This window comes from Leiobunum rupestre, chromosome 4 (genome assembly GCF_980474605.1).
Source record: "Leiobunum rupestre chromosome 4, qqLeiRupe1.1.hap1, whole genome shotgun sequence".
In the NCBI taxonomy this organism is placed as follows: domain Eukaryota; kingdom Metazoa; phylum Arthropoda; class Arachnida; order Opiliones; family Sclerosomatidae; genus Leiobunum; species Leiobunum rupestre.
In genome coordinates, this window is record NC_143387.1 from 29,773,309 (window position 1) to 29,790,830 (window position 17,522).

Consider the following 17,522-nt stretch of genomic DNA (forward strand, 5'->3'; position numbering starts at 1 on the left):
ACCACGAATATTTAAAGTAAATCTCTATATCTTCCCATATTCTTGGCAAACGATTTCATTCTGGACACTACATTTTATTAACCAAATACGTTTCCTGAAAATAGGCTACTTTTACACCGAGCAAGGCAGATTAAACAGATTTGTCTATGATAGATATACAGTATAACGCATAGAAGTAACATTGTAACAAATAACTTTTTACGATAGTATTGTCCCCTGCTGCTATGATCTGATACTTCTCAGAATGGAAACGCCTTAAAAACCAGTCTGTAGCGTCATGTGATAAATTCCAAAGAGGGATATTTTTTGGCCGCTTTAAATTGAAGATTCAAAAATGGAAAAATAATTTTTAAATTTGCATTCGCAGACTGAAGTACTATGATTTATAATTATAAAAATAAAAACCGTAAAAAATAATTCTAACTATTAATTTATAGACTCCAATTTTCACTCCTATATCAAAATATAGGCATTAGATCGCGCCATTAAATTCCCTGAATAAAATAAGTATAACTTATTCTGGTAAACATTTAATATTTTCATAGTTCTTAATAAAGCGTAATGAAGCGCTGGAGAGGCTCGTTCACACTGAAAAAGAGATCTTCGACTGCGGAGTGAAAACTACGACACGTACAAAGGTCGTCATGTCGCCGCGTATAGATCTGACAATCGCGTTCGACGTTCGAACAATACCCTTCAACTAAACAAAGAGTGGGAACTTTGGTCCAAGTATACATTTCCAGCCACTTCAATGCTATCGGTCTGACGTAACTTCGTCCGATGGCCGAAGCCTTTTAGCAGTTCGCGTTGACTATCGTTTCCTCCTAATAGACAAAGCCGTTGGTCAAATCGTTACTAAGGGACGTCACTCGTTAGACAGTTGCTGTAGGATATCTGCTTCACGCGCGCCGCCGTCGTTAAGACGCCTTCGCCGCATCAAAGCGGGGATTCCCATTCAAAGCCCTATTATACAGATTCGGCGCCGTGATAATTGAAAGGAAGTCCGCGAAGAGTGGGAGGCGGCTCTTTTGTGCCGGAATTCAAAAGTACCGTATACGTATCTGCAGTAGAGATAATTTGTTGAAAGATATTATTAAACAAACAAAAGATATTCAAAACTCCGGCTGACTTCTCTAATTCGCGGTAGTATATCATATATATATAATTTGAACGTTCCCCGGTCAGCCGACGGTTCGCTTCGAGTCGAGACTTAACGAGCTTCCTCATTTGAATGAGGTATCAGATAACCCTTGGCCATTTCGAATGACGTATACGTGCGAGGGGATCTTGGGAGACCCGGGGAGGAATGATAAACGAGGATCCTAGGCGGCAATCAGAGCGTCGGCGAAGACGCGCTTTCTCCGGCACGTGTTTAAACAAATACAACACGCGCGTTGCAGTTTCGATATAAGCGAGTCGCTTATGAAATCGTACTGTCCAAACTTATCGAAACTGCGTGCTGAGATAGACTGAGGTATATTATATATATGGAAGAGGTTTGAAACTCGAGTCTGGGAGTTTCTAGCTGAGAATAATGAGGACCAATGGCTAGCGGAGGAGGAACCTTATTTCTAAGATTGTTTACCGTATTTTCGCGTGTAGGTGGGATACTAGTCGAACTGTTTAGGGGAAGATATTTGATAATGAGATACATATTTCTCAAAATTCTGGCTCTATTTTTAGCTCTTATTAAGTTGTTTTCATTTTCCAAATAAGATTTCTTGATTGGTCTCAGCTGAGTTTTACGATTTAAAAGATAGGTAGTGCGCAAATACGGTTATGAAACAATATAACTTGTCGTTGAAATATGGAATTTTTTTGACTAACTTCGCGTAATAAAGTTAAGATCTCACTTTACAATTTACGTAATTCGAGAATTTAGTGGCGCCGAAACTTATTAAAGTTTAATTTTCCCTCAAAGTTGTTTTACATTATCATAATTGACAATAGTTTGAAGCTCTTCTTAAGCAGACTAATAGGGACTATCGTACTATTTGTTTTAATTATATTTTAATGAATATTATTTTATAGAAATATTTAACGAAAAAGATAATGTTTAAATTTAGTACTCGAGATGGCGCAGTAGTATACCAAACCCCGTAAATTAACTTCACCCTAGACACCAAAAAAACGTGACTAAAGACTTTGAGAATAAATTATTTTAATTTTTACGCCAGACTTTTATAGCCAATTTCAATTTAAAATCAATTTCGATTGCTCTTTAGAGTATATTATTTGTTTATTAGACTTATATTTCTTATTTACCCACTAACTAATATTTTGTAAATTATTCGCAATTATTATTTTCTACTAAAGAAGGGCAAATTTTGGTAATAGCTAGGCGGGTAGCTACAGGTGTTGTCAAGCACCAATTTATGCTTATAATTTCCCGCAACTTTTAGCGTTATTTAAAAAGATGAATATCGTAACGCCAACAACGAATTGAACTCCCCCGTCGCCTCGTTATTCCCATAATCAGCAGCCCTCCGGATAAAAGCGTTAAAATGTTTGGCGGAAAGAAGGGGCAACGTAAGCGATCAGAGAAAACGGGCAGGTAATTCTTGGGTGTAGTCTAACGAGCCTTACATTTAATTACCCCTGATTGACGGCCACTATAAAGGCTAGCGTGACCAATAATACTTAATAAGAAAAGCCGTCACTACGCAAAAAACGCCGACAGGGAGCGACGCGGAAACTGCCAATTTCCTCGTGATGGGAGTCGGCCGTAGCACGTGCCCTAGATTGGCCAGTCTCGACTCCATAAATGGAAGGGGCTCGATACCAGCGTTGTTGCTCCATCGTACAATTACCAAAGAGCCGGGAGAGAGAGATGGCTAGGGGCATTCGGAAAGATCCAAAGACTCGAATGGAGAAATAAGCGGGGGTTGAGGGTGGGCTCGGAGCGGGGAAATGGGGGTATTTATAGGCGATGCGCATTACAAGAACGAATGCTTAGGATGAGCCCTCTCGGTAACGGGCCAGCCTATTAAGGTCTATAAGCGCATTATGGAATTTTACAATTACATCTCTAACATGGGAGAGAATCGACGAAGGGTTTTTAAGTAAAGTTCTAAAGTGAGCTCACCCGAGACGAATTATTATGCAAATTAGGATCTATTACAAAGGCTTATGGCCAAGAGGACGACAGCCACCGAACAACAAAAATGTGTTTTTATTATATTTGCAAAAATTTTCACCGTAACGATTCAAGGCTGTTAAGGGGGAAGAATACAGTGAAAGCCTCTTTTTCGTTCAAGCTGAACGTTTCTGTTTTAACAATTACATAATTGTATTATATTTTTCTTATTAGGCTTTAAATAATTTTTATAATTTGGAAATAAATAGTTAACGAGATATAAGGTGCTTGCCCAACAGGTTTAGCTCCGGGGTCCGAGTTAAAACGAAATAACTTAATTACTTTTAAATTTCAAATTGTCAAAATTATTTTGATCACTAAACAAGAGGCTGTTTTACACATAAATATTAATTTTATAAGTTAAAATACAAAATTAAAATAGTTCAGCTTGAAATAGCGCGAAAGTAGACAATGGTCATTGTTGTCTTCCCCCTTAACAAGTTATTTTAAGCTTAAAAATATTCTAGATTATATTCCCGCCAAAAAGCTTTTAATTATTTGTCAATTCCCACGAAATTCAAAATATATTTTTCCCAGAAATTAACTTGCTTACTCACTGGGATGTAGTACAAATTCTTGACTTTGATAAATCTCATAGGTGTAACCATATGTAAAATAATCGCTTATAAGTATGCCATAAAGGTACTTTCTTTAATGAAATAGTGTTCACTGGATATGACGGAAATTACGTCACTTCTAACCCGGTAAGAAAATCGCGTCATCAATTTTGTAGATGAGAAACGGAAGTTAGTGAAGCGGATTTAGAGGATACGCGTGTGCGTTATTTCGTTTCCATAGCAACCTTTTCCATAGCGCAAGGAATTCAAGGATTTTCGATATATCTAGTGAACTTACTGAACTAATTGTACGTTCCGTGTGAAACAAGGTCTCATTGCCAATGTTACTATTGAAATGTGATTATGTTACGAACTTACAACTGTTGTACCTATTAAAGCATTGATTTCCGTTAGAATTTGTACTTGTACTCTTAATTGGTAAACGAATATGAAAACGCCTAAAAGTGTAATTAAGGGGCTCGAAGGGAAGGTTTTAAATGGACGCCCCGAAGGTTTTCTCTTTCATCTCGATAGAACTCGAAGGTAACCTTTCGAAGGACGAGACTGGCGTTCATTCCGGGTCTTCACTTTATTTTCAAGTACCACGGAATACCTCGTTTGCAGCTAAATCAAGACAATTTGGGGAAGGGTTAGTTCGCGGAGCCGCGTAATCCCATTGTTTGCGAAGCGAAAAGGGTGAATCAAAGATTTGAATAATCCCAGCATTAATTTCTAAGGTAATTAATAACCTTAAAACGCAATTCCCCCGAGGATCAACTCCAAAACCATTTCTCCTTCTCTCAACTCTTAACAATACCCAATCAAACTCCCAGAAGAAGGACTCTCTCTTTAATTCGTTTTAGTAATTCACGCGCGGGGTAGAAGGGCTTTCAAACAATCAAATTGAGGAATACGGGGAATCAAGGAGGAAATTTATTCGCATCTTAACGGTTTAGACTTTCGACCTACTTCCTCGTATCCCCCAAATTTCCTGGACAGCGCGGAAACTAACACCTCTATATATCAAGTACCTACTATTACCTCATTTAAGGCAAGCTCACGTTAAACGACCTTTTCAATATACACGAAATCATAGGTATTTAATTTAAATCATTCACTGAAATCAGAATAACCTGGACTGTATTTTGTATGAAAAGAATAAATATAACAATTGCATTTGGAACAAATCCAATTATAAATAAAATTAAATAAAATTAAATAAAATTAAATAAAATTAAATAAAATTAAATAAAATTAAATAAAATTAAATAAAATTAAATAAAATTAAATAAAATTAAATAAAATTAAATAAAATTAAATAAAATTAAATAAAATTAAATAAATTTAAATAAAATTAAATAAAAAAAAATTAAATTTAATTAAATAAAATGAAATAAATTTAGTGAAGGTTGATTTAAATTTTAGTGAAAGTTACCGATATAGTGAGTGTATCAATTAATTTGACAATAAAAAGAGGCATTCAATGTTTAAAAATCAATAAAATATAAGTCTGATCTAAATTAAATAAATCACTTTTCAAAATAAACAAACGTCAAACCATTAAGTTATCTTATAAATTACGCTGTATTCAAACGAGTTCTTTAAACCACATTCGCCGTAATAAAATGGTTAATTAATTTAAAATTAAAAGGGAGAGGGGCGGGAAAGACGTTGATATTTCGAGAGCTCGCGTGGTGAACTGAGCGTCCAAATTACTAAATTGGAAAAGAATTTTCAATTCAAAGCTCCCCCCAAGTTAATAAGAATCTTCTAGGGCGAAAATATTCCAGTGAAAAAGGCAGCGCACGTAGCTGGGATCGAGTGAGAGAGGGAGGGAGAGAGAGAGAAAAGGGGCGTGGGAGTTGCAATTTCCAATTTTCAAACTCAAATTACCTTCGCCAAAATCTTTACACCCGGATAGAAAAAAGGAAAATGCCAAACTTTTAGCCTCTCTCTCGCTAGAGGCCAAAAAAAAAATTAGAAGGAGCCACGCCATCTGCCGAATAAAATCATTCCATTAATTTACTGGGCAAATTTGCGAGAGAAACTCGTTGCAAGCCAAGTTCGAAGCGAGGAAATGGAAAGCGGCTAAGGTGTCCACTTAGATAACCTTAAAGGCGGCTAAAAGTCCATCCGGATAAAAAGAATTGATAACTAAAGGCGCTTTCAGTCGCGGTTCACCGTACGCGCGAAGCTATGGCGGAGGAATACAGAGCTTAATCTCTCGTTGGAAAGAAGTAGCGCGTTGGAAAGGAGCTGTACTTTCGCCCGAGATGGTTCCGTTGGAGGTTTAGTTAGGGAATCGCGCGGGACGGCTAAAATTAGCTTCGACTCTAATCTGATTTCGAAGAGATATCTGACAAACCGAGAAGCGGGAAGAGGTGGAAAAAAGTACTCGGAAAACAGAGCAACCTTTCATTATAGTGTAGATTTATCGTGTCTCGTAAGAAGAAAATAAACTAGATTTATCAATTTAGCCTGGTATCGTGTTTAGGGCAGGCAGAGAGAGTGTGTGTGTTTTGGAGTAAGCCCGGTGATAAATTAGAACGAATCGGAGAAAGTCGTCGTCAATGAAGATGGAAAGCTCCCGAAATCGGCCACCTTAACGGGCCCCGCTGCACTTCCGGATTGATTCGACGCCGCTGCCCGATCGAGGGGAGGGGGAAACCAGGAGAGGAGGGTCCGACTTTGCCAAATTCTCAGTTTGTTTCTTTAAATTAGTCAACCATTAAGGAACTTCTTAGCAGCCTATTATTATTCAAACTCGAATTGGAAATTCGTCGGTGGAGTAGCGCTCCTACTGTTTCTTTTCCATTGATTCCAAGAATTGAAATAACTATCCCCCCCCCCTGCCACGTCGATCCCGAGAAAAGTCGCTATCTTTCCGGGAAGCTGGTCTCCGTGGCGCGTTGGTCGCGCGATTTACAAGCGGGAAGAGCGAAGACTGAAGGAGCCGTTTCTCCGCTTCGTTGAATCGGCGCCGTCGCCGCCACTCAATAGGCCTAACAAAATAAAGGGAGGAAAGTTACTGGCAAGTAGAAATGATGAGCGTGGAGTGAATAAATATCGGGGCAGCGGGGGCATCAGGTGCGGGACATCTTACAAAGAGGAGAGATAGCTAACTTCATTTTCGAAAGAAGCGGCCGACCTAAAGAGTCGACTGACATCCCATGAATTTATTATAGTGGCTGTTACTTCAATCGGTATTGTTCTCGAAATTTATCCCGCTTAGAGATAAAGCGAAACTGGAAGTCTGTTTATCCGAAATAAACAAATTTATCTTTGATTAAAGAGAGGAGAACAACGCTCGTTGGTGGAACGAATAAAACCTTCTCTACTGAAACTGGAAATGTTGTTTATAAGAGCAAAAACCATTTAAATTAAATATGATAATGAGGTCTTACCAAGTAGGGTTTTTGGTGATAAATAATCGGATAATTAGAAACAAGTCAATTTGCGAGCTGGGTTAAATTATTGGCCAAAAAATGTGTTTTTGAAAAGATTTAAACCGCCGAACAATAGTGAAGAAGTTCACCCAAAACTGCTCAAATCGGGGAAAATGTCTTGTTATTGCGATTTGCCGTTTTTTTCTTTTTATCTCAATTATATTATAAATAACTGAGAAGATTATAAAATGGATTTGGGAGAAACAAATCATATATATAAAATTTTACGAGATGCTTCAATTTTTGTGGAATTTTCAGTCGTGATTTCTAAATCATTGAACTGATTTTATTCAGATTCAAGTTTATGAAACAATATTTATTGAAATCGATTTACTGAAAATCGTAGGTAGATTTGCGTTTAGTTAAGACAGTGGATTGGGACATCCTAAAACTATTAATAACCTTATAGCACTCGTTAAGTTTATAGGTTAAAGGAGAAAACTTCAAGGTTGGTGTATTTAATTAGGTCACCATAAAATCCAAATCGCGTATAAGTGCTAACACAACAAACGAATATAACTTAGGGGGTGCAAAGGCGACTTCGATTTTCCCTTTCGAAATGAAAGGCCGTGTACCAGGGTGCGTGGTTTTGAGAATTCAGAACGCAACTATCGGCCATTGGAAACAGCTTTAGCTAGGGCCTTGCTCGGTACAAAGTCAGTAATCAAGCACTAGAAATTCTACGACGCTTTTCGGGGTGCGAGTGTCTGCAGTCGTTATTTAGAAGCCGAGATAATTACGGAGTCCAAATCGGCCGCGCCGCGCGCTAGAATAGAAATTACAAATCGAACGGCTATTATGAAGTTGGAGTGAAACTTTCCTCGAGTTTAAAGTTGCTGAAGTTGAAGAACGGAAACAAGCCTGACTAGTTCTCTCTCTCTCTCTCTGTCTCCTTTCACCCTCGACGCGAAATTGCAAAGATATCCGACCCGATTTCGAGCGAGATATACGTACGCGGAGACACTCCTCTTTAGCAAAGTTTTGCTCTCGTAGTTTCAATCTTTAACAATTGCGCCGCGTCGAAGCGCGAGAAAGCGCAATTAGATTTATCTCCATTCACGGAAGCCGAATCACGCTGGACGGTGGCCTTTCCGATTGCTGACCTCTCCCGGTGACCCCACTTGATTAACGATTTTTGACCAAGCATTGTCATGTCCAACAACACGCCGCTGGAATACGCCCACGGCCAAGTTTTTGACCCTTCATCCTGTGGCCCCTTTTCCCACCCCCCACTTACTCCTAAAATACTTCCTCCATCCACTTGGTCAAATATGGGGTAGTTCGAACTAGGAAATCCGAAATCTTTAATTACGCCGTAATAAATACTACTATTTTACATAAAAACAATTTGGTAAAATTTTAATTTCTCAATTTAAATTTTATGATCGCTGTGGCGCCTCTGCTGTTTAAGACTATAATTATAATTATATAATAATAATTGATTGAATTGCAAGACATTTTTACAACGAAAAAGAACCCGTGAACCTAATAATCTGAACTGAAGGTTTTAGATTAAATAGTGTAATAATTATTTTTATTAATAGTCGATAAAAAGTTTTGATGAACGTACTAGAGGAATGTATAACGATAGGTAAACCGCCTCAAAGGGACTATTTTGAGGGTTTTGTAGATATAGACGAAAAATTGGTCAGGCGCCTGTAGAAGTGTTCCGCGTACACTACACCCGTGTTCAGGGAGAAGCGCGCTACCAAATTATTATTGAAACATTCATAGCATTTTGACCCAAATATTTCGAAAGATTTGAATCAATGATTTTAAGAAAAAAAAAGCAAAAGTTGATTTTATAAAATAAAAAGTGGTCTTGCCCAACTTGTTAAAATGTTGTTCTTCCGTCACAAGACCCAGCTTTATTAGTATATTCTTCGCACGAGCGATTTGCACGCGCTAGAAAAAGCTATATTCCTCGTGACTCTTAAAAAAAAAGATTGTGACCTAGGAGCAACAAACACAAGGAGAACTCAGCTAGCCTTTAAACACGCTAACGCAGTGTTGTGTACCAATTTCATTGGACGAACCTTTACTCTGAACGTTTTACGGGGGGGGGGAAGACATTTCCGTATTTTCCCCTTCCAACGGCAGCAGGTGCTAAAGCGTCTAACCAATGAAAATCCACGTCTTTTGATGTGTTGCGCTCTCCTTGCGTGGGTGTTTGTTGCTCCTAAAGTTACGTTAATTTATAAAAAGAAATATTTACCTAAATCTAAATTTAAATCAGTAATTTCAACAAGTACCATTTAAATAAAACAACCATGCACATTCGACTTTTGATTGTATTTCTTATTTCTTTCTAATTAAGATTGAAGTACTAGAACACCATTAAGTGCAAAAAACACACTAATGAAATATTTGAAAATCGTAAGGGTTTCGAATTTTTTCGTTATAAATAGGGTATCGTGCCGTCACATAATTAGATCCACATATGTTAGAAAACGTGGCTAAAGAGAAATTTTACATAATTCGAATGAAAAATGCGTAACAGAACCGCTAGCCACGATTTTAAGTGTACAGGAAGTTACACCCAATAGAACGAACGACAAAGAATACGGATCCGGTTCCTATTTCCGTTTGCCAATATGTAGTCTTTTCCGGTGCGCGGCGGTGACTAGTCCGAACCCAACCTTGGCCGGACGGTGGTCAATAGCCGAAGAGAGCGCTCTGACCAACTAAGTCGGCCTGTATTGAATAAGAATCCACAAAAGCGCCTACCATGACAAGGGGAAAATTAATTTGGGGTTGGACATCACCTTCTTTTCTGGAACGTGGATGGTCGGAAAAAGGACAGGAAGAATGAGCCTTTCTGTTCCAGCTAAAGACTTTTTCCCAAGAAATACTTGGACTCGATGTTCCGGATTAAATCCACGAGAATCCTTCTTTGCTATTTTGATTAAAGATTTTCCGTTACAATAATGGTATCTAATTTTAAAAACGAATTAATTTAAATCAATTTTCGTAAGTAATCGTTCTTCTTAAATGTTATTTTTATACTAACAATAAAACCATCTAATTAATATTTAAATAAATCCAAAACTTCGTTGTATTTTAATTAATGTATTAGCCATGGTGAAAAAAATAAATTTTTACGATTAAGAAAGCGCTCAAATACAGTCAAACGTTAATATTGACTTCAAAGTTACTAGGATTTGCAATAATTATGATTACATAATTTTAATAACGAAATAAACGAACCATGGTCAAAAAAATCAACGTCTGATTTACCGATTTTAAAAATTAGATTTGCAATCAGTGTTTTGACAGAAGGTAAAAAATATTTCGTCATTCAGGTAAACTAAAGAATACCACTGAAACAGTTTACAAGTTAAATCTAACAAAATAACTTTTCGTTTGATACTTGAACATTTTGTTGCGCATTTTATATAAAAGTGGTTGATGATTGTCTTATTGAGAAAACTGACGGATGAAATTTTATTAAATATAATCCGAAAAAATAATTTAACCATAACAATTTCTCCTTATTTAACAAAAATGTCCTATCTAAAATACACACTGTATATTTATAAACGTGATCCTGACGGGTGGCTGTTAGAGAAGCTAAGATCTTAAGTTAGGGAAAAGCGGAAAAATTCTCGACACTTGGCGGCGTTTCAGGGTTGTTGTAGCCGATTAAATTCTCGAAGAAAACAGTGTGCATTGTGTGTCCCGTTCCTTCAAGCTCCCAGACGTCCCATTAAAAATTTAAAGTGTCGAGGGTCTCAGGGATTAACAAGTGTTTTCCAATTGCGGGGCCGACCGGGATAACGTCCTCTATTCACGCGAGCTCTGCCAGAGCTGGCCCTTTATAAGCGTGATTAATTCAGCCAGATCCCACCCCAAAATGTATCCGCGATAGCGCTAATAATTAATGAATTTAAAAAGAAGGCGCTTCTACGGCGCGTCAAAGCGGCCTTTTTCCCGGAGTGTTGGCGTTGCAATATGGACTCTTTCCATAATTAGATCGAGGTACTTAAGGCTTAATTAAATGTCTATTTACACTGGAATATTACGTGGTCTGATGATAGAAGCGGCAAATGAAAGGAAGGACCCGGAAACTTCAGAGACCACGAATTAAGTGCTCGTGTTAATACCACCATTACGACGGAACTATGCCGCGGCTTTCTTCGCCACAGTCATATTTAGAAAAACCGTGTCTGGTCCAAATTAATGATGAACCGAGAAATCTTTAGAAGGACTCACTAAATTATTTATCAACACGGTGGAAGACTGTGTGCTAATTCTATATTCGCGATCCGAAGTTATCACTATGCCCTCTTTGGATTGCTATTGTAAATTGTATAAGTAACGTATTAGCACACGCTAATTAGCGTTTGGTAGCCAGTAGAATAATGACTTTTTATTTAGCGTATTATACAAGGTGTTTCAAAAGGTTATGCAAAAATTTTAAGGAGTTTTAGGGGGTGAGTTGAGAAGTATGCCTGTTTTTTCCCATTTTACTACGATGAGTTAAAAGAGCTTCAAAGTGTGGCCTAATAGCCCGTGAAAGTAGGCTGCATCAACTGCAAAACCAAACAGCAGGCAAATGCGGACATTAAGGTTTGGGTTCGTGTGATATGTGAAATAGAACTTTGTAAACAAATTGAGGAAACCAGCGTAAAAAAGTAAACTTAAACCGTATTTAAAGTCCCTGCTGCTAGACTCATTCGACAGCGAACAAAATTTATTCCCTATATAAACTCTTTATTTAAAACAATGACAAACTACTACATTAATTTAAATATAAAGTTTACTGTATTGAAACCATGAATTAAAGTGAAAATCCTCTTGGAATTTATTCTCACACAATGCTGTACAGAGCCGCGTATTTTTAGATTACGGTGGCTTTATATTATTTAAATATAGAGGCAACGGTTCTGCAATAGGCTGATACACATTGGACATCTATTCGCGGGGTAACGCTATTTCATTGCGATTTTTAGTTACCCGACGTCCTAAAATTATCCGAAAACCGCGAAATATATTAATTTTTCTTTTGGCTAATGATTTGTGAATAGTTGATTTTATAAAATAAAAGGTGGTCTTGCCCAACTTGTTAAAATGTTGATCTTACGTCACAAGGCCCAGCTTTATTAGTGTATTCTTCGCACGATCAATTAGCACGCGTGCTAAAAAACCTATGCACTCTTTTTTATCCTTATTTGTGAGAGCTGCCATTTTATTACAGGTCTGATTTCAAATAGTGAATGCAAGGCCGCTTCACGCGGTCAAGTGCACGCGATGTCTCGAGCTGATGAGCACGTGCAGGCGCCCTTGCCTGTACTATTTTAAATTAGGTCTGTAATGAAATGGCCGACTTCGTAAAAGAGTGTTATACACTCTTTTATCTGGCGATTGTCAAAGTAAGAGACTGTGACGTAAGAGCAACATTAAAACAAGAAAGCCACGTTACATTATGAAGAGAACTATTGAATTTTAGCTAATACTATCAGAAAGACGTAGACGAAATTTGGTATTAATCGGGCGCGTTTTGGTGTTATTTTAGCGATATCTGCTGTTGGTTTGATATAAATGCCCCAATGACCTCGTTCGACCACATAGTTGCATCACCAATTCAGGGCTTTGCTCTAAACGTATGTTTCCTAGAAACTAATTTTCGAATCAAGTACTGAAGTGTTACGTCGAATTACAATAAAGTTATTAATTTTCCGGAAAAATGAAATGTGGAAAAATTTCCGGAAATTTTGCCGCAAATCTCAAAAATAAAAATTGTAAAATATATTACTTTTTAAGGGTTTTTATTTTAGACTAGTCTAGAGGTTTAGTTTTCCTTTTGGATTCGATAAAATGAGGCAAAAATGCCGCGAAATTTAAATTTGCGGACAATACTAGGCTAATCATGGAATGAAAACCTGTAATTTTATTTTTTTCGAAAAATACGGAAAATTTTCCGGAAAAAAGTATCGGTAATTTTTCTAGTGGGAAATTTTCCGACTTACAACTATATTTTTAAACTACTACAACCGATAAAAAGGGCAGCCACGAATCCCTCTAAGCCTTACTTGGTCCAAGCAATGATAAAATCAGGCCTACTCTCATTTAGGTTAAAAATGCGTAAACCAACAAGGCGTACTGTTTTTTTTTTCTTGCGCGTGAGGGAGAAAACTATTGTTTGAAAAAGATCCTCCGTGTAATGCCAATATTCGGGTAGCGGTAATGGCAGGGGTGGGGGGTCGGGGAAAGTAACGCTTGTGATAACAGACTTTGAAAATTCTTTAATCTGTCTCCGAAAAAGGGATGGCAAAAATTTTAATTAAAAATCTGTCTTTTTTAGGCTGATCAAAATGGCCGGTTATCGCAAGATGAGAGCCCCCACTTTTCGATAGTTTATGTTTGTTCTATTACTCTTTCCCATATAGAAACCAACGACGCGTTTATATGCGTACTCATCGTACACACTAATCAGAAATTTTTCAACTAGTGTACAGGAAAACGTGTAAAATGTTTGACTACAAATCGAACTAATAGACTAAATGTAAATATTAAGTTACTTTTCTTTTCAATCTGCGGTGGCGCATTGGTTATCACTTTCGCCTCGCAGCGAGAGCAGCTTGGTTCGATCCCAGCTTGTAGCACTGGGTTAAAAACCGGTACAACTCCTTCCGCGTTGAGTTTGCAAGTTTTCAACCCACTGATTAAAGAAGTTTCCCTCGAGATCTTCGGTTTCACCTTCCCATAAAATAATTTTTGAGATTGAGTAAATCAGGCGCCCCCAGACCCCGCAATGCAGGAGGGCCACAGGGCTTCAGGTGGCCCCTAAATTCCTATAAAAAAATATGCTAGATACCGACTAAAACCCCGAATAGAGTTTCACTGGGGGGCCTATAGGGTGTCTTAGCTACGCCACTGGTAATAGCTAATGAAGTTTTGGCCCGCGTGAAATGAATGGCTTTCCACCACCCTCCTACGCGTTGTAACCTAACGTTTTAAAGTCGCTAGCTGACTTGGGCCTAGGTTGGTGCCTCGGGTATTAGACTAGGTGATTATTATTATTCTGATTAATTAATTTTAACACTGACGACGTCACCAATGTAATTCCATTGAATCTCTCTCCTCGTAATCGCCTCATCGTTGTTTCGAGCATGGCTTAGAATACTTACTGATTAAACCCAATATTAGGCGCGTTTTCCCGTACGCGTTTGTCGTCGTTGAAGCGCCTGTTCCGAGGACAGCGGCTCCGCATTAATTTAAGCAATGACTGAGCGTAATCCAAAATTCCTCGGACGAGGGCTATTTTCGGCATTCGCTCACCGACGGTATGTTGTAACGAGTTGAAACTTTTACGTAGTTAGGAGGTCGTTAGGGTTAATTGCGCTAAACGTTTCTGGCGGTCTCTCAAACGCGCGCCCGTTATCAAAGGTCACGGTGTATGGCTCACCAAATTTACGTCCTATATCAAATTATTTAAAACGATATGACGCTCATATTACGCGTGAAATAAATGAACCAGAGACATTAACCTTCTTGGCCGCTCACCCCGAAATATTTATTTCAAGCTTTGTTCTTAGATGGCTGTCTTTGGTACAACGCGTACCAAACTGTACAGAAACATCCAGATAAATTAGCAGTTTTATTACTTTGAACAATTAAGTCATGTTCCAATTGGTGTAAAATGATTTGTCTTTGCGTAAAATCAGATAACAAAATTAGAGACACACAAAACGCTTCAGAAAATACGCCATTAAACTGGAATTTTTAATTAAAATTAAATACCCGAATGATTAAAAATGAAGCAAACCTACTCTGAAATAGTTAGTTACCCCCATCTGTGTAATTATTTTTTTTATAGATTTGATTTATTTGATCTAGAGTGTATAAATAAATTTGAGTGTATTTATTTAATTAAATAATTTGTAAATAGTTTGTTTTAAAAATTAATAAGTTGTTTCTACAATTTTGGATTTGGATTTGGATTTTTAACATTTAGTGTTTGTTTAATTGTTTTAATTTTGTACATAAGCATGTATTGTAATTTTGATCAGTTTTCTTTCGTAATGTAAAGGTATCTCGATAAAATAATTGGTTTTAAAAGCTGTTTTGTCATTTTAAAATATTTGACAAAATTATAATTAAGGAATAATATTATTTTTCTTAGAAAAAGAATAAGTTTGGTCAAATAAATCTTCAAGGACGTTTATTTAAAGAAAATATTTGGTTTTCAAAGCTAAACATTATTCTAAGTAAGGAAAAATATTATATTTATCAGAAAAAGAAAAGGGCATTTGTTAAATATAGTTTCAAAACAACTATGATCTTGAACTACTTATTTTTTTAAATGAACTCCTTTTGACAGCCAAAGCCGTAGACAGCAAACAAGCTATATTCACATGTAATTGTTAGAAAACGGTTTGAATCGGTTTAAAACGACTTAGCCTGGTACAGACAACTCTTTCAAAACGTTTTGAATCGATTTGAATCGATATCAAGGCGAAGTGTGAACCGAACTAGTTTCTGCTTTGTAAAATATTTTAAAATTTACACATATCGTTAAAGAGGTTTGAAAAACGCTAAAAACCGTTGATATACCAGAATTTCCAGAAGCGTAATGACGAAGGTAGAGAGTACATTTAGCCATTTTTTATTTAATTAAAAAGTTAATGAATTAATCCGTTACTTAGCTATTCCAAAAATTGCAACCATCAATTTGCACCCGTTAAATAGATTGTCTAAACCTACCTGGTTTTAGTTTACAACATCCGTTCGTTGACGATTAGTTGGTGTCCACCGATGGAAGATTCTCGGTTGATATGTTGGGTTACTTTCTCGATTATTGATTATTAGCATTTTCATTCAATAATGATATATTATTAACAGGGAATTAAAGCGAAATACACATATTGCGCCCAGTGCCAGAAAATATTCACAAAAACGCTATAAAGTGAAATTTATCGCGCTATGACTACTCGAGATTCGCACCGAAAACGTCTGACATCATTGATGACGTGCCGATCATGAGAGAAGTGAACTTCCGAATTTACAAAACCACGCTCGTACTGAGAAGAAAACACGCAAAAAATTGCTCAGCGAGTACCAATTTCGTTGGAACAGTCAAACTAGTGTTGTTAATTTTCCGGAAATCGGAAAAATTAAAAATTGAAACATAAATTACTTTTTAAGGGTTTTTTACGTTTTTAACTTTTTATCGATATAAAAGGTCTAATATCAGTAAACATACTACAAAACATTAATAGTGTTTCATTATTAATCAGTTTAAACTAGTCTTGAGGTTTAGTTTTACTTTCAGATTCGAAACAATTAGGCGAAAATGCCACTTTATTTAAATTTGCAAACAATATATTAGACTAATCATGGAATGAAACCTTTTTTTATGGAAAAATACGGAAAAGTTTCCGGAAAATTTCCTACTTACAACACGCCTTTTCACACTAGCCAACTTTTTGACCCAACTAGATAGTCAACTTGAGTCGAGTGAACTAGTTGGTTCGTGTGAATAAAAGTTCGATGAGTTGATCCATCAAAAAAGTACGCGAAAAAAATGGATCACTGATCTATTTTTGCTGACTCAGCATTTTGATTTGAAAAGTTGGATCGTCTGAAAAGGTCTTAAGGCAAACCAACTTGTACCGAGCTGGATCTCTTTCCGTCGATCTGTCAAAATTGTCACAGTTCGAGTGTTGGTGGAGTGCTCGGTTTATCAAATAGAACACGTGAAATTGATAGGGTATGATTTCGGCAAGCACATCGAAATGTTGACGGGGTGATCGCGGTGCGCTCTAGAACAGCAAATGAAAAAAAACCTGCAACACCCTCATCATCGCAAATTCTTAAAATAACCACAGAATAATAATCACAAAGTCATAATTTTCTGCATTATACGTTTATCATACAGTCGTTATGTTCATTTTCAATTAAATTTCTTCGTCATCAAGAAATAATAAATGGCAAACAAGGGTTTCTTTTTAAAACATTCTTGCTTGATAGTGACGCCAAATGTTATTAAATTTCCCTAAACTACTCAAAATGAACGTATAGTTCGAAGAAATCTTTATAATTTATTGTATCAGAACCTAAATTTTATTATACGTATCTAAATGTAATATTTTTCAAATTAAGATTATTATTATTGAGGTATGACGGAGTGGTTAGCACTTTCGCCTCGCAGCAAATGGAGCCCAGCTTGTGGCACTAGGGGAAATCCTGAGAACCGCTCCTTCCACGTTAAGTTTGAAAATCTGTTAAAGGTGTTTTCTTCCTAGTATTTCAGCTTCCTCTACCAATAAAAACCATTGAGTACGGAGAGTACAGCCTTTGGTAGTACAGAGAACGCGTACTCTTTTTAACACAGTCAAAGCTACAGGATTGATAAACCTCTCGATAAAAACTTGTAAAGGT